General features: G+C 35.6%; 1 pseudogene; it reads right to left on the minus strand.

The window, feature by feature from the left end:
* Positions 1-120: 120 nt before the first annotated feature.
* LOC143402304 (uncharacterized) lies at positions 121-23,830 on the minus strand (annotated as a pseudogene).
* Between the last annotated feature and the right edge of the window lie 3,370 nt (positions 23,831-27,200).

The raw sequence follows: 27,200 nt of genomic DNA on the forward strand, positions 1-27,200 counted from the left end.
TCTGCATTATCTGGTGATCAATAAAGTATTATGTCACAATGAATGCTTTTTAACATTTATATTTGTAAGGATTCTCTCAAGTATGAATTCTCTGCTGCTTGGTAATACTTGAGGCATTACTTAACAACTTTGCCTCATTCCATGGCCTTTACATTTGTATGTTTTCTCCCCAGTGTGAATTTTCTGGTGTACTTTAAGACTTGAGGTTTGATTAAATGCTTTGCCACATTCTTTACATTTGTATGGTTTCTCTCCAGAATGAATTCTCTGGTGTACATTAAGACTTGAGTTTTGATTAAATGCTTTGCCACATTCTTTACATTTGTAGGGCTTTTCTCCAGTGTGAATTCTCTGGTGAACAGTAAGTTTTGAATTTAGATAAAAAGCTTTGCCACATTCTTTACATTTGTAGGGCTTTTCTCCAGTATGAAAACTCTGGTGTTGAGTAAGGTATGATCTTTCAATAAAAGCTTTGCCACATTCTTTACATTTGTATGGTTTTTCTCCAGTATGAATTCTCTGGTGAATAATAAGTTTTGAGATTTGAGTAAAAGCTTTGTCACATTCTTTACATTTGTATGGCTTTTCTCCCGTATGAATTCTCTGGTGAGCTATAAGGCTTGGCCTAACAGTAAAAGCTTTACCACATTCTTTACATTTGTATGGCTTTTCTCCAGTATGAATTCTCTGGTGAGCTATAAGGCTTGTCTTAACAGTAAAAGCTTTGCCACATTCTTTACATTTGTATGGCTTTTCTCCAGTATGAATTCTCTGATGACAGATAAGGTGTGACTTTTCATTAAAAGCTTTGCCACATTCTTCACATTTGTATGGCTTCTCTCTAGTATGAACTCTCTGGTGAGCAATAAGGCTTGGCCTAACAGTAAAAGCTTTGCCACATTCTTTACACTTGTAGGGCTTTTCTCCAGAATGATTCCTTTGGTGTTGAGTAAGGTGTGATTTTTGATGAAAGGCTTTCTCACATTCTTCACATTTGTATGGCTTCTCTCCAGTATGAATTCTACGGTGAACAATAAGGTTTGAGCTTCGATTAAAACTTTTGCCACATTCATTACATTTGTAGAGCTTTTCTCTATTATAAATACTGTGGTGTTTAATAAGGGTTGAGTGATACTTAAGGACTTTGATACATTTCCTCCATTTGTATGAGCTCTCTCCACAGTGGATCATATGGTGTTTAGTAAGGGTTGAAGGTTGAGTAAAACCTTTACCACATTCTTTACATATGTAGGGTTTGTCACTGCTATGATAAAGGATTGAGTAATCTTTAAATGGTTTTACACATTCTTTAAATTTGTAGGACTTCCCTCCAGTATGAATTTTCTGGTGTTCAGTAATGCTTGCAATTTTATTTAAAGCTCTTGAACGTCCCATACATTTGTCATTCTTTTCTTGAATATCAAAGCTTGGATATATATATTTTGACAATCGATTAAAAACTTTCTCACTTTTATTATCTTTGAAAAGCTTCTTTTTAAAATGATCACACTGATGTTTTCTAGGATTTAAAAAAAAATAAATTCTTATGGGTTTCACAGAATTTACATTTTTTACACCAAAATAAATATACTGGTAATTAGTTAGGGAAGAGACCTAGGTACACATCTTGAAAGATTTATCATAAATGTAGAAGTCTCTTCAAATATCTATATCTGAAATTTGATTAACCAATAGGTAAGTACAATTCTTCTCACATTCATCAAAATTCTATGCTTTAGCACAGGTGGAATTGTTTTTTCATTGCAGCCTTTTTGTAAAGTAATGATTAGATTAATCAGTCAGAAATTTGTTCTCTAATTTTTAATCTCTTGTCTAGAGAAATGTTTGAGTGAATGTTTAACTCAATGCTACATTTCAAAATATTCCACTTACTAACTGAAGCATGGAATAGTTTCCATAGCAAAATTTCCAAATTTACTTAGAGGCAAGGTATGATGTAAAAGATGCTATGAAAATGTATTTAAAGGCACACATAGGTCCTCAAAAGTTACTGACATGAATTAAGTAGTCTTCTGAGATGTTATGTTACTGATAACTGATGACAGTATAATTTTAATTTTAAATAATAATCATGCATTTGTTATGTTCATTAAAACAAATTTTCTGACCTATATTCCCTCCCATAATTTTGCATTCTTTCTTTAAAAGTAAATTTTTAATGTCATATTTTCCATACCTTTCCTTTTTCATGTTTTGGAATAAATATTTTATTTCCTGCTCTGGTGCAAATTCTTGGGCTTGATGAGAACATATACCTGAAAGAAGTCAAAATAGCAAATTATTCCACTTACTATGATGAATACACTTTGCAAATATATAAACTTTTATCAAGGTGAGTACATAAACAAGAAAGCAGTATAATCCAAGGCCATCATTAATCCAGAAGTATATGAACTTTACAATATGCTGACAAAATTTATTTATGAGAACTTCCAAAACCATCTTGAGATTTCATAGCACCACAGGTGATCACACACTTAGACTTTGAGTAAAGTTTGCACAACACCATCAAATCATATAGTCTCTCAGTTCAATTTTTTCAGATTCTACATGTGACCCAAACATTTCACAAAGTGGTTTTCTCCCTTTTTTCTTTGGGGGATAGTTTGGGATTGAACATAGGAGCGTATACCAATGAACTACACCCACAACCCTTTATATATCTGACCTATTTTTATTTATTTGATAAATTCCAAACATTGTCTAAAATGACTAGAATGATCTATTTAAAGGGGTTTTTAAGTGGAAAAATCTCAATGAAAATAACAGCACACAAACACACACACATGAAAAGGGGGAAAATTGATTCAAGCAAAGAAATAATATAAAACACTAGAAATTGAGAGGAAATTGAGAGTTGTTAATTACATAAAGAATGCCAATTAACCATTTAAAAGATGTTTAATGAACTAATTAAGAATAAAGAAAAGTGCCACTATTTTATATAAGAGACTTCAGTATTCAAGGACTTTTGTATTCATGGGGAGGATCCAAAAATCAATCTCCTATGAATACTCTAAGCAGCTGCATTAAATGCTAACTAAATATCAGGCCTGGGAATGTGGGTATAGTTCAGTGGTTAAGGAGTTTGCCTAGCATTCTCAAGATCCTAGGTTCAATCCCCAGCACTGCAATAAATAAATAAATGCCAAAAAAAAAAAAAAAGAAAAAAAGTGAATAAAATTCAGAAAAAAATAATGACAAAAAAGGAGAAATTGTATACTAGAAATATTCCTTGAGATATAATGTATAAGAGCCTGTTATCCCAGCAGTTCAGAAGGCTGTTGAAGGAGGATCACATATTTAAAGCTACCCTCAGCAAAAGGGAGGCACTAAACAAATCACTGAGACCCTGTCAATAAATAAAATACAAAAAAGGGCTGAAGATGTGACTCAGTGTCTGAGTGCCCCTGAGTTCAATCCCTGGTACACGCCCCCCCGCCCCCCCCACCCCGCCCTGAAAGTAAATAATGTCTGAGAAATTAGAAATGTGAGGAGGAAAATACATCAAATGTTATAAACTCAATTCAAAGACTCAAGATAAAGCATTTATAATTAAAGCATTAAAACTCAAGAGAACTTTTTTGAGCAGACCAAGAAAAAGAAAAAGAGAGGTGTCATCTATAAAGATATTTTTATATGGTTAATAAGTAATTTTTTAATTGAAGTTAAAAGAAAAACAAAATATCAACCTAGAAGACTATATCAACAAATCCTATTTTTGAAACGTAATGAAAAATACAGGCTTTCAAGATATGTGAGTTATGTGCAAAAATTTCCTCACTTTTAGATCTGTCCTACAAGAAATACTTAACTGAATCTTTCCAATAAAGTAAAACTGCATAGCTACAAAAGTCACATAAAATATGAAAGCTTTTGAGGAAAAACAAAATATACACAAACATAAACTCAATTTTACTATCATGGTGGCCCATAAAGCATTTAATTCTGCTATAGAATATAAAAAACTAAAGCATAAATATTATCATAAATCACTGTTAATGGGTATAAGGTATAAAAGTAGCTGTGATATCAATAATAAAATATTAACAAGACATGTAAAGACACTGATTTTTATAAGGAACTGAAGTTCAATTTAAAATACAGTGTCAACTAAGTACTTTTATATAATTCCAAGTAGTGACAAAATAGATATAGAAGATATAAAAGGAAATAGGGGGGAATCAAAACATGTCACTATAAAAATTTATAAACCACAAATTAAAGAAGTTTTTTAAAAGTAGAAAAAAATTTAAGAAATAAAAAAAATCTTACAAAGTTATAGTACAAAGTTCCTGCTAGTCAGTAATTTAAGTATAAATGCACTATTATCAAACACCACTCAGAACACATGACTAATAAGATTAAAACTAAAAATACATAACTATATCATATCTAAACCTACAGGAGATTCTCCTTACATCTAAGGTCACAAAAAATACTAAAACAAAAGTATGAAAAGGATATTACATTTAAAAGTATAAAGATGACAAAATTTATTAAATAAGAGATTATAAGAGACAAAGAATATTGTATAAAGATGAAAGTGGCCCTTCTCTGAAATAAAACAGTAATAAATACATGTGAAACTCAAATCACACTTCCCAAATATAGATGGCAAACACTAGAGAAAGCAACACAGTAATAGTAGAGGACATCGACCCCCAATTAATGCAAAGGAAGAAAAAAGCATTGGGAATATACTCAGGTATTAGAAAACTTCAAAAAGTATTATGAACAAACTAGATTTAGAGATTCATTCTTCTCAATAGTTCATGGAATATTATCTCCAATAGACTTGGTAAAAAAAATCACAAATGTTAATAATTATTAAAATATTGAAATTGCTTTGTAACATAATGTAGTTAGTTGGAAATCAAAAGTGGAAGTAATATCCAATAATTCATCAATGTTTGAAAGCCAGATTCAGCAACTAGGGAGACCATGTCTCAAACAAAATCAAGGGCTGGGGATGTGACTAAATGGATAAGTATCCCTGGATTCAATCCTGGTACAAAAATAAAGTGCCTTTACCTCCCAAAGAGTTCTAAAGAGAGTCCACGTATTACCTATCAGATATTCAATATAACTTTTTGGAGAAACAAAATGTTATTTTAAAATTTTTTTGAAGTATCCAGGGTACATAAACAACTAAATCACTTCAAAATAAAACAAATGCTTTCTGATATAAAAATAATAAAAGGTTGGGCTGGGGTTGTGGCTCAGTGGTAGAGCACTTGCCTAGCTCATGCAAGGGTTCTATCCTCAATAAAAGTATTGTGTTCAACTACAACTAAAATACATACATACATACATACATACATACATACATAAATAAATAATAAAAGGTAAAATATCCAATAGTTTTATCTTAAAATGAAGTTAGACAAATTGAAATTTGTAAGAAAACTGACAGTGTAGCAATTGGCTCTTGATTTCATGGTCAAATCAAGACATATTTACACATCTATGCTCATTACAACATAATTCTATAGAGCCAAATATGTAACAAAAATGAAATATCCTTTCCTATGTGTGGATGAAGGAAATTTGAAGTAAACTATGAAACATTTTTCAACTTTACAAGTAAGAAATTTTATAACATCTATAATGATTAATCTTTAGGATATTATGTGAACTGAAAGAAGTCATTAACAAATAGACAAATACCATGTGATTCTACTTATGAGATATCTAAAATAATCAAACATACAGGCCAGAAGAAATAGTGTTTGGGATGGAAGGGTGAGAGACAAATTCTTTTTCTGAGAATTGAATTTTACTTTTGTTTGATATAAACTTTTCAGAACTATGTTACCAAATAATTTGAAACAACACTACTGAACAGTATATTTAAAATATGTAAGACAGTAAGTTTAAGTGAAAGTAAGTAAATGATTTTGATCACAATTAAAATTTGAAAAAAAATATAAAAGATAAACAGAATTGTAAAATTCTTTGTAAGCTACCTTTAAAATGCTAAAGTCTTGGGGCTGGGGTTGTGGCTCAGTGGTAGCACACTTGTCTGGCATGTGTGAGGCACTGGGTTCGATCCTCAGCACCACATAAAAATAAATAAATACAGGTATTGTGTCCATCAACAACTAAAAAAAATCAAAAATAAAATGCTAAAGTCTTGCTCCTAGCATATTCACCTACATATAGATGATGAAAATGCTAATAATTCTAGCTTCTTGAAAGGCTATGGCAGGGAAATGCAAATATAAAATGACTTAGCAAGGGATGGGGTTGTGGCTCAGTGGTAGAGCACTTGCCTAGCACATGCAAGGCCTTGGGTTCGATCCTCAGCACCACATATAAATAAATAAAATAAAGGTATTGTGTCCAACTACAAGTAAAAACTAAATATTAAAAAAAAATGACTTAGCAAAAACCTGATTCAAAATAAAAGAATTGTGGCTGGGGATGTAGCTCAGTATTTATTATAGCACTTCTGAGTTCAATCCCCAGGGGAAAAAAATAATAATAATAATTATATATATATATATATAATATATATAATATTATATGGATATTATAATAATATTATAATATCCATATAATATTAAATATTCATATAATTCATCTAAATTTTATTATATAATATACATAAATATATTATAAAATTAATTGCAAAATACTATAATTAATATATAAAAATACATATAAATTATATAAACACACATAAAATTTAGATGAATTATATGAATAATCACCTAAGCAGAGTAAACAATCAAGATATTAAAGCTGGCAATACAACTCAGTTGGTTGCACAAGACCCTAGGTTCAATCCTCAGTGTCATAAAAGAAAAAAAAGAGACTATACACAAGTCATAAACAAAACTGGGATAATATTTATACAAGCATGTAAAAGCATATGTAATTAAATTGAAAATTAAATGGTTCATACATATTTTAATTTTGACTAATATTTTCCTAAAATGAGAAGTCATAAAAATTTTTATCCAATTATAACTTATATGTGTAAAATGAAAACAATATTCACTGATGTGAGAAAATCTATGGCACAATACTGAAGTTACTCTAGACAGTGAAACTCAGAAAGAGACACAAAAATGAGAGAAAATTTAACTCACAAAATTTTGAATGACTCCTATTACTTTAAGAATCCTTATTTAAACCACAATTTTCAGCTGTAATTATATAGCCACTAAGAGCAGGCATTGTGACTGATTCATATCCATTATATGGCAGAAAATTTTCACAGAAAATCCAGGATAAGCTTTCATACAAAGCTTTGATGAGAAAATTTGAAAGAATAAATATTTAAATCAGAGAACCTGTTTTTTGATTTTAATACATTGAGGTTGTTTAAGCTAGAGGTAGGCACAAATGTGTGCATATTTTCAAGATCGATAAATGTCTGTCAACTTATGCACACTCCCACAGGCACTGGGGAGAAGTTTGTTAATTTGAAAGTAGGGAGATGACTGGAGAAAAAGAAAGAGCTTATAGAATTAGAAAGCATGATAAACAGGACAAGCTATGCTCTTTAATGATTGCAAGAGAAATAAACTTAGGTTTGAAAAAATCATTTCTATTGATTTATAGCCTCTCAATTAACATTTCAAAATGTGACTTCATCTTTAACATTTAGACCTCTTCTATGTGTCCTTTGCTTCATTGATTTCTACTCACTTTGATATGGCTACTGTAGCTTTTCTCTTTAAATTCCAAGGTTATTTCTTTTGGGACAGAAAGATGACTAAGGATGACTTAGATACAACAAGATGTGTTTATTGGGAAATGGAATATGACTCATTGTGGTACTGTTGTTGTAACTACTATTGTTTCTTAATGCTGTCCTCATTAGAAAATATATATATCATAGAAGATTCTAGACAATTGTTATTCCAAATGTTTTTTTTTTCCTGGCAGAATCATTCAAATACTTCAGAAATATTTTCAATCTTCTGATTGGGAACCCTATTTTGAACTATCAAAAGTAAAAAGAATAATAAAAAAGATAGGTTAAATATAAAAAGAAATACCTTTAACATTTTCTTTTCTACTCAAAAAAGCCCAATCTTCTTCCTAAAAACAAGAATCTATAACATTTTCATGCAGAACAGAAGCTTCCAAGAAATATTCTACAAAGGAAGAAAAGTAAATATTGACAATGAATTAGGAATTCTAAAGGAAATTTATGCTCACCCAAAAATACCAGGTTTCTATAGATCTCTAACATCACATCTCTATATAAAGTCTGCTGAGCAGAATCCAGGCATTCCCATTCCTCTTCAGAGAAATCAATGAACACATCCCTGAATGTCAAGGGTTCCTGAAATAAAAATGAGTAAATAAATATCACATCAACCATATGATCATTGACACAGTTTTTAATTTGACACAAGCTGTAATGAGAGTCAGAACTGGCTTTCACATAGGGGAGTGAACTCAATCATTCAATATGACATTTTTTTTAACATAGTAATGTTCTCTAACATATTATTTAAGTTTGAAGAAAGAGAATGTACTCAGAAAGAGAATGACAAAAGTCCAAAATAAGCAAACAACAACAACAAAAATCAGTGTACATACTACACTTTTATAAAATAAAATGTAAAATTAAGAAAAAAACAGAATATATATTTTAATTGCTATATTTATGTTTTTAAGAGAAATTATGTATACTTTTCAGATAAGAATCTTACAGTGAGTTAGAAGAGTGATTCTCAATTTTAATGTGTGCAACCATGTATAGGAAAATTTACTAAAGGACAGACAGTGATTCTGTATTTATAAGATGTAATTTAGGTTTGAGTAAGTAGCAAGCTCTCTAGTGATGCAAATGCTAATGGTCCAAAGGAAGCTGATGAATAGTAATGAGGTGGAACACTAAAGGAAAAATTCTCTGATGAATTTGCATTCAAATATTTAAGGCTTATATACATTTTATTATTATGGAAAATTGCAATAAGAATTTTCTCTCCCTTTAAAATATAGATATCTCTCCAAGAGTTTTTCGTATCTTAATGCATAAATCTCAAAATAATCTATGAAGGCAGTAATAGTTTTTATCTTTTAGGAAATTTTGTCAAATCTCCAGTATATGGTAGCACCTGGGTTTTGCCCAAGTTTATCTGAGCTATTATTCATTAAACAAACAAAAAAAAGACTCTAAAGGTCAAAATAAACTATGGAATTAAAAGAAATTTCAGAATAGGATGGTCAGTTATTTTAATTGAGAAGGGAAATGGATATATATTAAGAAGGCAGCAAAATCAAGAAGAATGAAATTATTTATTTGCAGATAAATGGATGGAAGTAGAGAATACCATGCTAAGTGAAATAAGCCAATCCCCCAAAACCAAAAGCCAAATATTTTCTCTGATAAGTAGGGGTGGAGTGGAGGGAAGAATGAAGGAACTTTGGATTGTGCAGAGGGGAGTCGGGGAGGTGTGGGGCTGTAGGGAATGGAAGGATGATAGAATGAGACAGACATTACTACCCTAAATACACATGTATGATTACACTACTGGTGTTCCTCTACACCATGTACAGCCAGAGGAATGAGAAGTCATGCTTCTTTGTGTACAATGTGTCAAAATACATTTTACTGTCATGTATAGCTAATTAGAACTAATGAAAAAAAGCAGCAAAATCAAGTGATATTTATATTTTAGCACACACATTAAAAATGGTAGCTTTCATATATTAAAATTTTGTCATGTAAATAAAAAATGAATGTAATTGTATCAAAGTTATAAATAAATTTAGGGTTGATGCTTTGCTTTTTATCACATGATTGAGATACATGCAATAAAGAATAGAAAGAAAAGAGAGTTTCTGAGACTTGTATTTTCAATGGTAGGTTTTCTTTCATCCATCATTTTTGAGCTATATTTAAGAATTTTAAAGCACTTGGAAATTGCTTCTTTTACTGAAAATGTAGGGAGGATGTTATGTGTATGTCTTTGAATTTGAAGTGGAATAAAATGAAAACATACAGAACTAGTGTTTGCTTCAGAACCTCCAGTAATAAGGCTAATATCTCTGGTAAACAAAAACTAAGAGTTTACATTCCCCAAAGCAAGCCACAAGCAAAGAGAAATTACAAAGAAAGAAGAATATGTATCAATATGATGATTTATATAGATTATTCTTAAAAATTCTGAAAAGATACTTAATAATAAACAGAATCAATTATCTTTATTTGGAAAGAATCTGGCAGATATATATGGTATAAAAATATCAATGTAAATAAAAGGACACAAAGTCACTGCTGTGATATCACTTGCAAAACAAAACAAAATAAAAAGCAAAGCACAAAGTCAACCTACTCCTGATCAGACAGTCATTTCATTTACTTCTATGCTCAGTAAGTGCTAATAGTGTAGTTCAAAAGTTTTTTTAATAGTCTAGAGGATATGTCTCTTCTAATTATTCTTTATTTCAAGGATTTTCTAAATTACTATGGGCAATGAATATTATCTGATTTTAATGTGCATTTTATTCATTCTTATGTACTTAAAGTTGATAGAGTGTCCAGTTGGAATGTAAAGGAAGCATGGTTTTCTTCTTTAGCAATATCTAATGACCCACCAACACCCGCAATGGAAATCTAGGGTACTAGATTTGTTTATTTGTCAAAAATTAAGTATATTCAGTGCTGCAGGTCATGAATTCATGATATGAGTAAGACTAAAGTGTAAGAGTGGAGGCAAGTCTCCGGATGTAGGGAATGTGTCATTTCAAGAGCTAAAATTAACTATTGTGAGAAGAAAAAGAAATTAAGTAGCTAAAATATGTTAAACACAAATATGAATTGTAGTGATGGGAGCTTGTAAGTTTTATATACAAGGTATTTGGGGAATAAAACTTAATGTAGGCCTTGATCTGGGAAACATAACTGAAAACCAACTACTTTCTGAGTCTTCCCCCTTCTCTTGGCTTCTCTATAAGGAGTGATTATCTATGACTCAAACCCACACCTTGAAAATCTGCCTCCAATGCCATCAGAACATATGAATATTCAAGGACCTCATTGCAGGTTTAAGATAAGTTTTTGCTTGAAGTCACTGAGCTCAGGCTTCTCTGCTTCCCAATTTTATCCACACAATTTTAATCAGTAAGTATGCCCCGTGAATTGAGTAAAAATACTCAAACTTGATGAGTTTTTGTTGATGTTGTTTTGTACTAGGGATTGCATTCAGGCAATTTAATGATCTACCCACTAGGCTACATCCCTAGCACCTATTTCATTTGAAGACAGGAATTTGCTATTTCCAGTAATAAGGCTAATATCTCTGATCCTTACAACTACAGACTTGAGTTACATAATTTGATAGAACTATTATGGAACAAAGAAACACACTTTACTTAGGTATACCAGCTTCATGTAAAATATATATAACTTGGGAAAGTGACAATAAAAAACATGTACAGAGGGCTGGGGATGTGGCTCAAGTGGTAGAGTGCTCCTCTAGCATGTGTGAGGCCCTGGGTTCAATTCTCAGCACCACATAAAAATAAAATGAAGATATTGTGTCCACCTAAAGCTAAAAAATAAATATTAAAAAAAAAAAAGAAAACATGTACAGAGCATGGAAGACGGGTCACATAGGCAATCCTAGGAAATAGCTAAAGATATTCCCTCCAATTTTTGTGTTCTCCTCAGCAACAAATAGCCCTCTTGTCATCATGACTTTAATGATCCTCCTATTTTAACTATGGTGATTCAGACACTCACTTTTCATAGTCCCCTGTTTTTCCACCAAAAAAAAAAAAAAAAAAAAAATTAGTTGGGCTGGGGATATAGCTCAGTTGATACAGTGCTTGCCTCACATGCATAAGGCCCTGTGTTCAATCCCCAGCACTACAAAAACAAAATAAAAAACAAAAACCCTTAGTTGAACACTTTTATATTCAGTGATCAGAACAAAATTTTGGTTAACCAAACTTAGCTTAAGTTTCTCCCCTATGTACAAACCTTGGAACACTGTACCATCTCATGTCAACCTAAACCAACATACACACCATTTTTCTAAAAACTCATAAGTATAGACTGCTTCAGGGTCAAGGATTCTGTCATTTTGAATTTTTTTTTTGTGTGGTAATGGGGCATTACCACAAAAATGAGGTACATCCCTGGCCCTTTCAATTTCTTATTTTTGCTTTTGAGACAGAGTCTCACTAAGTGGCTCACACTAACATACAACTTGTGAACTTTCTGCCTCAACCTCTGAGTAGTTGTGATTACTAGCATGTGCTAGTGTGCCCAGCTGGATCTGAAGGTTCTGCCCTCCATTTATCCATTCCTCTTTCACCTTCTTTACATTTTATTTGCTCTTCCCTATGAAAGCAAGCCCTTCACAGCCTAACTTTGAGATGCATCCAGATCTTATATTTGGTGCTTTCCAACTATTGCAATATTAGGAAAAATGTCACTTATTACCTATATCTGTATTTGTCTAATCTAACAGTCTAAAAGTAGCCCCACAACAATAAAAATTATACCCACAGATAGATCATCACTCTCTCCATCATATCCCAATTATAAACATCTCTGCCTATTGATCCCCCGTTTTCTAATGCCCTGTACCTTCTCTCTGACTGGTGGTAGCAGAGGGTGACACTTCCAGGGAGACTCTTCATTGAGAACTAACTCAGCCATTCATGATATTCTTTTACAGGCTCAAAAATTGACCTTAAATTGCATGTGTTTTTTTTTTTCTGAAATTTGCCTGTATCTGTCCTCTTAGTAATAATTCTTCTATCTTTCAAATGTGACTGACAGAATACATCACATAGATAAGGAGAAAGTGAGGCTGAAATGGGACATTCTCCAATCCCCATCTTACTTGCTTAAATACTGGATGACCAGCCCCACCATGAGGTTCTGCACTATTCCTTCCCATCTGCATATAGTGAGTTTTCCCTTGGAGGCTCCTGCACAAATTCTCTGGGATGGTTTTCCTAGTTCTGTGGGATAGTTTATTCTCCATTTACAATTCTGAGAATTTATCATCTTTCCTCCCTAAATGACACCTACTTTTTCTCCTCATCTGAAGGAGGATAAGAATCATCTCTGCCTTTCTCTTCAATTCCAGAAGCTGATCTGGGAAGCTGATCTTGGATCAACTTCATGCAGTTCTGAAACCCAAGACAAGTCAAAGACATGGCAGAGACTGAAGATACCTCACACTCTTAAAGTTCCCTAAGGGGCCTAAGCTTGCTATCTATGCTTACAGAAGACAAAGAGACAAGAGATTCAATTTTTTTTTTTTAATTTTGGTACCAGGGATTGAACCCAGGAGTGCTTAACCAGCGATCAATATTCCCCCAGCCCATTTTTATTTTTTATTATCAAACTCGTGATCCTCCTGAGCTGCTGAGAGTATAGACACACATATCACCACACCTGGCATTAGGGACAAACATTTTTTTACAGAAGCATATCAGGTGATAATCCTGTTTTCCTCTCATGTGAATGTGCACACATATTTTTAAAAATAACATCCAAAACTCAGAGGAAAAAATGAATTAAAATGCAGTGTTATTTGAAATGTACCATAGTGAAACATACTACAGAATATAGTGAATTGGGTGAGTAAAGATAACATTTAGGAAAATCATGCTTACTACACATTTGGAAAACACTAAAAGATGTGTGACACCTGGGGAGGAAAAAATGACTGAAAACACCACAGGCCACAACTACTCCCAAATACATCAGTGAGAATTCTCCTGTCGTGATCTTATCTTTAACATCTACTCTGAAGGAGTGTGAGCAAGGAGGTACAGAGAGGCTTCAGGACAGACTGAGAACACCAATCTGGCACTGCACAAAAAATGTAGAATCCTGACTGTCAGTCCCCATTATGTGGGTCAGCAGACTGGGAGGCTGATGCAGGAGGATCACAAATTCAAAGATAGCCTCACCACATTAGCAAGACCCTAAGCAAACTAGCGAGGCACTGTCTCAAAATAGAAAGTTGCTGAGTGCCACTGAATTTAATCTTGTACCAAAAGAGAAGATGAAAAAGATGATGAAGAAGAAAATGTATATGTACATTTTTATAACACTTCTTTCAAAATCAGTTAAGAAGAAAAATGTACATTCATGTTGCCTTTCACAGGTTCATATCTACTTTTACTGGGGCCCTGTGTTTTCTTGCTCTATACCTCTTGGAGCATTTAGAGTGACTATGAATTATTGACTATAAACCATCTAAGCAGCAGAACTTATTATTTGTTATACTAACTGTTCTAAGTTCTACTTGATATTTTGCTCTCAGCTTTGTAAAGTTATAGGAAAGGGAGTTCAATACCTTTCTGCTATTGGTGTGTGTGGCAATTATGATAACTTTACATACAGAAAATACTTTGAATATGTTTGCAATTTTCACCCTGTCATGATGTAAATCTCTCTAAAAACTGTATAATTTTCAATGTTGTATGCTGACTGACTTTGGACAGGGTATGGTGACACATTAACTAGTAAACAAAACATAAAAAAAATGTGTAGTTCAGTGGTATAACATTTACCTAGCATGCAGGAGGCCTTGGGTTTTATCTGCAATGTGTATTCCTACATATTTATGCACACACAAACACACAGAGAAAGAAATAAAATTGACAGTATCCCATTAATGGGTCACATAATTATTTGTGAGCTTTGTGTGCTTTCCAAATACTACAATGACCTCTATAATGACAATTTTTTTATTCTAAAATTATCATTGTAATTTTCATTAAGTAGCTAAAATAAATGCAAATGCTAAAAAACATGTCTGAAAAGAACTTGTATGATTGCTAATATATTATAAAACTTTGGCAGGGAGGTAAAACTGTGACAATGATATATCACATACATAATTTAATAGGTAATACTGAGAAATTACAAAAATGTATTAGTGTCATTTTTGCTACAGTAGTAGTACATAGGTTCTTTTGGAAAGATTTGCTTTCCTATGTGCCACATGATCCTAAGTTTAAGTTTTCAATGTCATTAATTATAGCCTCAGAAACCATCTAAGCAGCAGGAATTATTATTTGTTATACTAACTTGTTCTAAGTTCTACATGATATTTTGCTCTCAGCTTTATAAAGTTATGGAAAGGGAGTTCAAAGTATGGTTTCAATGTCACTGAACACTGCACAATAAGAAATTGGGAGACCCATTAATTGTCCTGGTGACAGCTTTCAAACAAGTTAGAAATGGATAACAGTCCAATTTATATGGACATAGTCAAATTAATTTTTTATCTACATATATGAAAATTTACTTCAGAGAGCATTGAAGCAAAAAGTCACTGCCTTGGTCAAAAGCCCAGGAACACAACCTTGGTTGGCTTTTCCATTCCTTCTCATTTTTCCCAACATTGCACACTTCATTTTTGATGACCTTTAAAATATCCACTTTGCAAACTCTGATATTTCTCATTTAGGGAGTGAACAAAACTATGACAGCAAGAGACACAAAGAAGCTACAGAACTCCTTAATTTGACCATGTCAAAGACATTGGTGGGAATCTAGGCAAACTGCAATACTTACAGAAACAAACAAGACAAATCAGATATAAACACATTTACCCAGAAAAAGAGATAAAAGAAACGTGAGCCAGCAAATTCCCTGCTCTGAATCAAGTAGAAGTTCAGAAACAATAAAGAAATCTGCCAATCTCCCCCCAGAAAAATAAGTCTGATCAGGAAATATCTCTCAGCATCAGCCCTCCTCTTTTGTAAATCAGGTTTGCTCCCTGCAAATAATAAAAATATTCCCCTTAGTTTTAGAGCAAAATATTTCATAAGGAATAAGTATTGAGAAGTTGTTTAAAGGACAGAGGGACTACTTTCTCCAGTCACACCACATAGGTCACATTCTGAGAAAGCAGTAGTTAAGGAAAAGAAAATCAAAACACATTAATAGTTCATACTGAAGAATTTGCCTGACCAAGCTGTTCTTGACAATAAGGTATTCACCATTCAATTGTGATTTCCAAATATGTGTACCACTTGTACGGCCAGTCACTACTACTTATGCGTGATACCTACCACTTAAGCATGATTCAGTTTGGCCACATAGTCAATTTAACTTGAAAACAAAATAAAACAAACAACCTTGGATTTTTATTGCCACTGAAGGAAATAATCACAAATATAACAGCTTAAAAAAAGAAATTTGTTCTTTTATGGTCATAGATATTTTCATTATCATGATACAAGATAAAATTAAAGTTCTAGCAAAGTTACATTCTCTCTGGAGGCTCTAGAAGAGAATTATTCCAGCTTCTGGTAGCTGCTAGTATTCCTTGTCCTGTGGTCACAAATGCTTCACTTGTTTTTATGTAGATGCAACTTTCAAAAGCATAAAGACAGATAAGCTATCTTTTTATAAAACATGGTGGTTTCCCAACAGGTTACAACCTTCAAACTGGACAGGTTCTGGGCACCATAATACCATAGATGGCAGATCCTCCAATGAGTTTATCCTTTCACACAGTATTTGACAGAATTACAGAAAAAGGAAATTTTATGCACAGGAGAACAAAGAAAGAAGCGGGGACCCTGGGCTGGCAGAACTGAGCAGGACAGGTTGAAGAACTACAAAAGTGAGTAAGATAGATAAAGAGTGGCATCATACACTGTCTCCAAAATCTTGAAGGGACAAAATTCATAGATCACCAAACATAAGTAATCTCACTGGAATGAGTCAAAACCACATGGAGACCAGAGAGCCATGTCCAGATAGCAGGTCTTAGGAAACTTTCCCAATCCCATGTAACTTCAGTTTATCCCAATTAACACTCTAGTCATCCTTTGTGCATGTCCTTGGTCACCCCCTTACAAGACATGTGCATGGTGCTTCATTAATACTATGAGGAGGGAATCTACATATATCTGTTATCTCTGTTACTCAATATCTAAGATATTTCCCTGTAAATTTCTATGGATTCATATCTCTGAAGGCCACTTTTTTCATTTTAGATCAATGTATGCACAGTGATCAAAGATAAAACATGAAGTCAGAGGAAATATTTGCAGAGTACATATGTAGCAAAAGGTTTATATTGCAGAATGAATGAGGTGTTAAATACATGTGGAAAAAAGACATACCAAAAGAGTATAAAGCACATTCAAAACATTTCTAAATGCACTTCACAAAGGAGGAAATATTCACTGTCGTGTAAATATACAAATAGGAATATAAATCAATTTTACTAAGACAAGTTAATACTAAAAGTTAATACACTATTGAACACCCATTGGGAAGGAGAACATGAAACAAAAAGGCAGAAGATCTAATAAAAATAACTAAAAATTGCAAATCTCTTAAGTGATTGGAATTGTCAGACACTTCTGTTGGCCATGCAAAATTGTAGAACCACTTTGAAGATTGGTTTGGTACTACCTTCATTAATTCTACTCTTTAACAGGACAGAAATGCACCAAGATATTCTTAGAATGTTCCAGCAGGTAGCTGCCACTGCTGCTTTCACCACCAACTAGACTGCATCTGCTACCATCTTCCACAGTCCAGGTCCCCTAAATCAGGACCCTGGTACCTGAGATTACCAGAAGCCTGTGCCCAGTCCCACTAGAATGTCAGAGAAATGCAGAGAGAATGTGGCATAGTTGAGAGTCAAGAATCAGAAAAAGGAGAAGATGGATGAAAGGGCAAACTGGAAAGAGCAGAAGAAAAGGTAATGAAGGAGGAGGAGAAAACATTTGAGGAAGAAGAAAGAGTGAGGATGTACAGGATGCAGACTATAAGAAAAAGGTGGATCCTAAGTGGGAAAAGACATGAAATGTTGTGGCAGCATGACACTTATGCCACTGGCCTAATATTTGGAAATTTCTAAGGACCAGGAGTTGGTGGTATAATTAGATAAGTGTAGACACACACTTGACTCCCTGCCACATATCAGAGATGCCATACTCTTTCTTCACCCCAATTCTTGTCATTTCTTTCTTTCTAGGCACTACTCATCCAGCTTAAATTTGCTGTTGTTCCATTTTCTGAGCACCCCAGCTAGTCACCAGTAACCCATATCCACTCTTTGTTTTCTTCACCCATCCTACCAATTCTTATCCTCAGGTAGCCTCTCTTAACTGCCCTTTTAATGCCCCAACCTGACATCCTGAGCTATCCCTCTTGTTTCTGATCCCTGGATCACCCTCAGATTTGCTCCACCAACAAATCATCAAGCAAGATTGTGGTCAGGTTTGGTTTCCTAGACAATGAACTCCCTTCTTGTACACTTTTTTTTATATATATATATATATAATTAAGTAAATAAATGGTCTACTTCTGTTTTTTCTTTGTTTTGTTTTAAAAAGAACTATTTGGAAAAGAACAGTTGTAGTTACCACTAAGGAGCAGGAGTGCATAGTAAAAGCAAGAGGACATGAAGGTACTGTCTGTTGCATCATTAATATTCCATTTCTTAATATAAACAGTAGTTATATGGTATGTTTCCTTTGTAATAATTTATTGACCTGTATAGTTTTGATGCTGGTCCAGTATTTGCCTTGATTATTAAGATCAAATTCATTAAATAAAATGTGGTGGGGAAGAGTAGAAATTAGAGACCTCAAAAGGGAACTAGAAAATACTTTGGAGTAATGGATATAATAATTCTATAGATCACTGGGCAGTTTGTATGGATGTGTTCATGTTAAAAGTGTACACCTTAAATATGTATAGGTAATTATACCAATAAACCTGAAAAATGTGTTATGTGTTTACATTAAGGTTAAAAAGAAATCACACACTATAAAATGATAAATTTAAAATGAAACTGAGAATTTGTTAGCTAACTATCAGTTTTGATATTTTAAAAAAGACAATTTTTGTGGGGTGAGTACCCGGAATTAAACTTAGGGGCACTCAACCACTAAGGTACATCCCCAGCCCTATTTTGTATTTTATTTAGAGACAGGATCTCACTGATTTGCTTAGCACCTCGCTTTTGCTGAGGCTAGCTTTGAACTCACAATCCTCCTGCCTCAGCCTCTCAAGCCACTGGGATTATAGGTATGTGCCACGGTACCTGGCGGAAAAAGCAATTTTTATTAAAAAAAAAGAGAGAGAGAAAGAAACATTCTAAGCAAATGAGCAAAACTTAAAGATATTAAAAATGAACATACCATAGAAAATGTCAGTAAGTCAGATGTTGAATTTAGAACACAAATAAAATTGAAAGAGTTTTGGTAAATTTCACAAGTAAAAACTGCATATTATTTACATATTATATAATCGTAACATGTATGCTTATATATAATGATGCCTCACTTAATGATGGGGATACATTCTAGATAATGAATCATAAGGTGATTCTGTCATTTTGCAAATGATACAGGGTATTGACACAGTCCTACTTGGTACAGACCACTACATACCTAAGTTATATTGTAGACATCAGTGTATGTGAAGTTCCATTATAAACACATTATGCCACATATGAATATAGGATATAACATTATAGCTATCAGTAAGACCTCATAATGAGATGGATAATTAGCCCTGTGGAACTAAAGAAAGAATCCTTAAATTATAAAAGAATCCTTTTATTATTTAGACCATAATAAAAGATAGAAACTGTACTACAGTAAAGGAGAAAAATGACATCCTTTCCAAAGAAAGCTGATGGGATAATGGGGTATCTGTGTGACAAAATGCCATTGTATCCTTTTCTAATATGACTTAAGAAATCACTTTCACTAGTAATAAATATTTTAATATAAAAGAAAAATATAAAATATACCAAAGTTATTATAAGACAGGGATTTATACAGTTGATATAGTGGTGTTTGACTGTAATACCAGCTAGTTAGAAGGAAATGATAGAAGAATTGTAAGATCAAAGTCAGCCTGAGCAAATCAGTGAGATGCTTACTCAAAATAAACTTTAGAAAGGACTGTGAATGTGGTTGAGCACTATGACACACCTGCCTTCAATCTCCAAATAAAAAATAATAACAATGAAAATACAGAAAGAAAGACCGTTATTTATTTCCAAAGTTAAAGAAAATAATATCTTTTGATTCCCAAACTGGAAAATATTAAAATAAAATGTGAACTTATGATATAATACCATTAAAGGGTAAAACTGAAGTGAAAGACTGGGAGAAACTAATCACTTCACATATAACAAAACTCTTTTAAGAGAAAGAAAGGAGCGGCATGGTGGCACACACCTGTAATCTCAGTGGCTAGTGAGGCTGGGACAGGAGGATTGTGAGTTCAAAGCCAGCCTCAACGAAACTGAGGTACCAAGAAAGTCAGTGAGACCCTATCTCTAAATAAAATACAAAACAGGGTGTGATGTGGCTCAGTGGTTAAGTGTCCCTGAGTTCAATCCTGGTACCAAAAAAAAAAAAAGAAGAAGACGAAGAAGACAACACAGCAAGAGAGTTGAATAGCCATTTTATAAGGAAAAACATAATGTTTCAATAATCATGTTCAAAAATCATAAAATAGCTCAATATCTTTAGAAATCAGAAAAAATACAAAATAAAATCACATCTCTGAGACAGTATCAGTAAAAATATTGAGCAAAAAAACTTTATGAACTAAAGAAGGAGTAAAAGTTGTTATTTCTTAAAGAAACTGGCTATTAAAAATACATGATCGGGGCTGGGGTTGTGGCTTAGCAGTAGAGCACTTGCCTAGCATGTGCAGGGGCCCTGGGTTCAATCCTCAGCACCACATAAAAATAAATAAATAAATAAATAAATAAAGGTATTGTGTTCCACTACAACTAAAAAATATATATTTGAAAAAATACATGATCATTACCCAGCAGAAGCATATACTTATAAAAATTCCTGTACATATGAACCATGATAACATTGAAGGATACAGCTGCATTGGTCCAAGCACATGAAACCCAGGGCATGGAGAAGGGGCAATGGACACTGGGGAAGAGATACATAGTAAAAGGGGGAAAATGGTTTCCAGGACCTATTTTTGTCAAACTGTTATCCACCTTGACAAATATTGTGAAACTCTGCATAGCTTTATGTAGATGTCATATACATGTGATATATTACACATAATATTTTACAGGCATACATGTCAAGAAAGAAATATATAGAATTTGAGAAAATAAAAAAATATACATAAGGACATAAAAGACTTAATTATACACACCATTTATGTACATGATAAAACTCATCACTATCATGTAAAAGAGACATAGAAGTCTTTGCAATAATAAGGAATCATAATTCAAACAAAAATCCATAGGGGAATATATATGTAAAAATATTATGCATTTTTAATAGCAATTGAAAGGCCTACAAAAATCTGAACATATCAAGAATAGCTTTACATGTGGATGGATGATGTGGTGAACTCTAAAGGAATATGTCTGACTTTGGGGGCACAGTTCACTGGTATAGGGTGTTTATTCATTATGCAAGGCATTGGAATCAAATTCCAGCACAACAGTAAAAGGTATATCTTATGGGAGTGCGATGTTGGGAATATAGAAGAATAGGAGGGTCTGCTACTAAATGATTAAGAAGAACTGGGGTAGGCTTGGGTCTTAGTCCAGCCTTAGGCAATATGCCTTATAATTGGAACAGAATCACCAACAGCCAGTGTCATCCTGAGAAGAGGAAGAGATATAACACCACATATATAACACCCTAAACTCTAAATTTTCCAGTGGTTTATATCTTAATTTAGCTAATGATAAAAAGGATCTACACATTCATAAGTACTAAGAACAAAGAAAAAGTGATGGTTTTCTATGTTCATGTAAGTGCGGCTGTGGGCTTCAATCCCTGGGATCAGGAGTGAAAAGTTAAATCTCGAAGGAGTAGGCCTCTGCCTAGAAGAGATTTGCTAGGGTAATCTGACAACTAATGTTGCTGACAGTTGAGCTACTCTCTAGCCTGCATCAAAGTTAAAATGAGAAAAATACATTGTACCAATTGGAGTCTTTATGAGTGTTTAGCACTTAATGAGTTCCAATCTCTAACTTGTTCCTGTAAAAATTTCAGAACTGCCAATATTTTTCTGGAAGGAAAGTTTTCCCTTGCCAAGTGTCTCAAGGTACTGGGTTCAAACCTTAGCATCACAAGAAAAGGTAAATGTTAAATGGGGATGATGTTGAAAATAAAGCAGAATATTAAAATTCCAGACATTCCTTCCATCTATAAATACAGTTAATAAAAAGCTACTCATGTTATGAGTGCCACTTTGACAGTCATAAATGCATTGAGAGACTTAGATACTTTGAACAATTTCGAAAATATCTATCTTCACTGAGTAGGAAAAGCTGGGGTACACTTGGGCATTCACCCTGTCTTGAGCAAAGTACCATGTTTGGGACCAAATCCCCAACAGCCTGCATCAACCTCAGTAAACAGAAATGGGGGAGAAGTGATACAAAAGTATCTGAACCACTGAAAATGTTGTGATTTTTTTATGGCCTTGAGAGTCTTTCCAAGTGCTTCAATGGCTGGAATCAAGGCAGACAAATAGCCAAATCTCAAAGGTGTCAGTTTATCTCTAAAAGAGATTTACCAGCATATTTTGCCAACTGCTGTTGCTGGCAGATGAGCTTCTCTCTATCTTGCATTGTGGGTATAACAGGGGAAAATACAGTAAACCACTAATAGCCTGAGCAAAGAGTCCTGGGCTCTGCTTCATCACTACTTGCCCCAGTAATAACTCCAGGACTACTAAATTGCTTTTAGAAGGAGTTTGTTCATGCACCAAATGTCGCAATTTTAACATTGTTTTGTTCAAGTTACTATATTCTGAAGTTCCCAATTCTGGAAGCAAAGGTGACAGAGCATGTCAAATCTTCATAGGTTGCAAACAAATGAATTTACATTGTTTTGTCAGCAATTTTGTGGACTACGATCCCCACCAGTAGTACAAAAAAGGGGTTAGAAACCACAGAGCCCTGTTTATTCCCAGAAAAGCTTTACAAAACACTTCTCCACTGGCTACTTGACATAAATTTGCATCAGGGATTTAATGCACCAGTCAAATAGATTTCCTACAGCTTGGGCAGTGCTGTTAGAATATCTATTTTAAAAATCTGAAAGAGCCAGGTGAGGTGGTGCATGTCTGTAATCCCAGTGGCTTGGTAGGCTGAGGCAGGAGAGTCATGAGTTTAAAGCCAGCTGCATCAACTTAGTGAGACTCTAAGCAACTTAGCAAGACCCTGTCTCAAAATACAACATAGAAAGGGCTATGAATGTGACTCAGTATTTAAGTACCCCTGGGTTCAATTCCTAGTACCAAACCAAGCCAAAATCTGAAAGATAATAGCTACTCGAGAACCTATGAGTATATACAAATGTTGGTGACAATATAAATTTAATAAACATGTTTTTTAAGACATATTAAGGTTGTTCAAAAGCTCAAATAAAAACAGGCCCCTACAAAGCACAGCTTCTCTCATGCAAGAACATAACCCATGGAGTTGGGTTTTCCCCTGTGGTTATCCCAGTCTTCACCACAAAATCTGGGGAGATGCTGAGCTACTAGAACATTGAAGCCCACATAGCACTTCAGGAAGGGGCTGAAAAGTACCATCCAATAATGGAACAGGACACCCAGGATCTCAAATGCTGACCTGAGTCCACTAGGCTGCTCAGAGGGGCCTAAGAGTTTAGCTGCCACAGAGAAGCCCTCGGGCTGTCAGATTCTGGAAAGGACCATGAGGAATCCCCAGCCACAATTTCCACTTCCTGCCATTGCCAGTTGGGCTGGCTTCAAACTGCCTCCCTGTCCCGTCTCAAATGCCAATGAATGAACACTCACCATTTCCTGACTTTCAGGTTGCTCACTTGTGTAATACAGAAACCTGGGTCTCCTGAGCATAGAGGAGGGTGTCTAGAAAAGAATTGAAAGAATGGAGGGATCCAGACACAAAGACTTAATCAGAATATGGAAGCCCGTCCCGTCCCCACTTCACTAGGCTGTGTGTGAATTGGAGAGTCTTCACCCAAATGCCAGATTGGACAGGGCTTCGGGCCCCACTGAGCCTAGTTAGCTTAACTTCTGAGGGACAGTAGATTGCATCCAACTGGAGGGGACGCAGATAGGCAGTCGATATGGTAATAAATGATTGGGTCAGAAAGATGGAGGCTGATGCAGGAGGAAATGAAATGCCAAAACCTCCAGAGCACTGTTCCCTCCTCTACCTGTTGCCAAGGTGGCCTTCCACCAGGGAATTGCTCCTCTCTGCAGGTAGTTATTGGAGTTGTTAATTAATGCCTCCGTGCCACTAGCTTCCTGTCTGGATCTTTCCACCTTTGGCCCACTTTCTGGTCATTGGTCATTGGTCTTAGTAAGCAGGATGCTGGGAGAAGAGGCCATGAGAACAAAAGGGGCAGGACACCACCACTTCCTCTGACACCCAGTTCAGGGACCCCTCCTCTGCGGAGTAGTCTATCTCTGCTCTGTACTTTAAATAAAACTTGCTTTCCACACTTACCTTGGTTTCTGGGATGTTCAATTCTCACGTCTGGGAAAACGGATCTTGGCCCTGATATTCTTATCATGGGTATCACAACCCAGGAATGAATGAAATCAGAATGACAGGTTCTTGGCTGATCCTTTTTATGTTGTTGCAAGATTAGGAAGTGGACATATGGACACTCCACTATTGAACCCCGTCTATAGATAGATAGATAAAGATATGGAGAATAAGTCCAAGGACATTTTCCCTAAGTTTCTTTCATTTTAAATCCCAGGCCTTAGCCACTGTGAAGGAACACAAAAGGAACTGGCACCTGACACCCCACCCGCACACCTTAATGGGTCAGCTGACCCCAATATAATAAGCTCAAAAAAAAAGCCCTATTCACATTCCTGAACCACCCTAATGAATAAGTGGGACCCCAATACACTCCAGGAATTGACCTCTTGTCCCACCCTAAAGGAAACATCTATAACTCAGACACTGGCTTTAGACCCTCGCCATTTTCTGCCCCCCAAATGAGTCATGCCAGGGTTCCACCAATTGACTCCACCTCTGAACACCTAATAAAGAAAAGTCCGCCGATCCAGGGTTTGTTTCCCATCTCCCATCTTCGTCCTATGTGCATCATTTGTGCTAACACACACACACACACACACACACACACATTTTAAATTTTGGACAGGGTCTCAAATTCTCCTGTGATGGCTTCTCAAGTAACTGATATTACAAGCATGCACCACTGCCCCTGGAATTCTTTTTCTTTTGAGTTGCTGTGAATTGCACACAGTGCCTGGGATGGAGTTATTTTAAGGCAGTTTCCTCCCAATAGTGGCGCATTTACATATTTCACTGGATATAAGGTCATATCCATTTGAGAATAGGTATTTATATATATTATTCATGAATGGAAATGAAATGATGACAATTTAAATTTTTATTCAATCTTTCTGCTCTCAGATCTTATAGGAAAGCAGTTTGAGCTTTGAACATGTCAGCAATTCCCTGAGGTCAAAGATACACACAAACACACACACACACACACACAATGTAAGGCAAAAGTGTAATTTTATATTTTCTAGTATTCACATTAAAAGTCAAAAAGAACGGCTGAAATCTATTGTAATAATTTAAACCCCTATATCCAGAATATTTTGATTGCTCAAGTCAAATGAGAGGCTCCCCCACTAATGCAGTGGCTCACAGAACACGCAAAGTCTCTTCCAGGCTGCTGCTCAAACCCGAGGTCTGGGTCTCGCCGGCCTCGCCCCCAGCCGACTTCCTCCCGCCAGCCTCAGGATTCTGCGGTGGCTCTGGCCAGGTCGGGCGCGTCCCACGTAGCAAGGTCGCCAACTCGGCTTCAGGGGCTAGCCCCACCAGTGCAGGGCTACCGGGGCAGCGGTGCTGGTGCAGCGGAGCTCAGGCCCGCCAGTGAAGACCGGAAATGCAGTTTAAGGTGACATTTTTCCGCCTGGTCCCACCCACTGCCTCAGCCCCTCGCAGACCCCGCCTCTCTCCCCCGCTCTCGCCCAGGCCACTCCCTCCTTCCTCCGGCTGCACGCGCAGCCAAGCAGGCCCCGGAGCAGGTAGTGCCCAGAGGGTCCCAGCGCTGCTCGAAGTTCTCTGCGTAGACGCTGTAGATTGGCTGCGTGGTTGCCCATAGCCAGAGGCCAGCGTGTGGCACGATTGCCCGGGTCCTGCCTGATGTCTGCCCTCGGGCTGCGTGGACGTGTCCCTTTTCACGGTATCCTCCTCCAGTCCTCAGTGGCGTCGCCTTCCACACAGGGCAGATCTTCCCCACATCTCACTCTCTTTGGCCCCGCAGGGAGCACAGCAGATCCACCCTGAGAGGAGCGTTCTCACCCATCATGGGCTCTGTCCTCCTTGGTCAGTTGTCTGCTTCGCAGATCATCCCTCTGCAGTCTCCCCTTGCATTTTGGGGTGGCGACCTTGACTGGTCCCATGTTTCACTCCAGGGGAAAATATGTTCCTCCCCAAATGGGCTTCTCTCTCCATCCCCTTCCCTGGGAGTGCGTGGGCACAGGGATGGGGGGGGGGGGGAAGATGGGTAGAAACTAGAAAATGGATAAAGAGAAAGACCCTTACACATACTGGAAAGTGGAGGATGGTGAGGAATTTGTGATAGCAAGAGTGAAAAAAAGAAGACAGAAAGTTGGAGGTGAGAGAAAAGCAAATAGAAAAATGTAGAATCTCTGTCTCCAGAAAGATGAAGGAGAGCAGCCAAGGAAAAGAACAGTGAGGGGGAAGGACTTTAGGCAGTGCTGGGAGAGAAGGAATGTTCTTCCTCTAGGACAGAACAAGGACAGACCCCAGGGAGGAGCACTTAAGAGAGAAAACCTAGGGCAGTAGGGGTCCTGAGCAGGGGGACAGATGACTGCAACAGTCAGGGCACAGGGAAAATATGGAAGGGCAAAGAAAGAGTCAAAAATATGCGAAGACTTTGGACACTGGAAAGACCAGGGTAAAAGACTGACAAGAGGAGAAACAAGTTTCAAAAGTGGGAAGAACCAGTGGAAGGATAAAGAAAATGGGCTATGTATACACAATGGGAGAGTACTCAGCTATAAAGAAGAGTGAAATTTTGGCATTTGCTGGTAAATGGATGGAACTGGAGAATATCATGCTAAGTGAAATAAGCAAGTCCTGAAACACCAAAGGTCCAGTGTTCTTTCTGAAATGTGGCTGCTAACCCATAACAAGGGAGGGTAGGGGAGGGAAGTATAGAAGTCCATTGGATTAGAC

The sequence above is a fragment of the Callospermophilus lateralis genome, chromosome 6 (genome assembly GCF_048772815.1).
Source record: "Callospermophilus lateralis isolate mCalLat2 chromosome 6, mCalLat2.hap1, whole genome shotgun sequence".
Taxonomy (NCBI): domain Eukaryota; kingdom Metazoa; phylum Chordata; class Mammalia; order Rodentia; family Sciuridae; genus Callospermophilus; species Callospermophilus lateralis.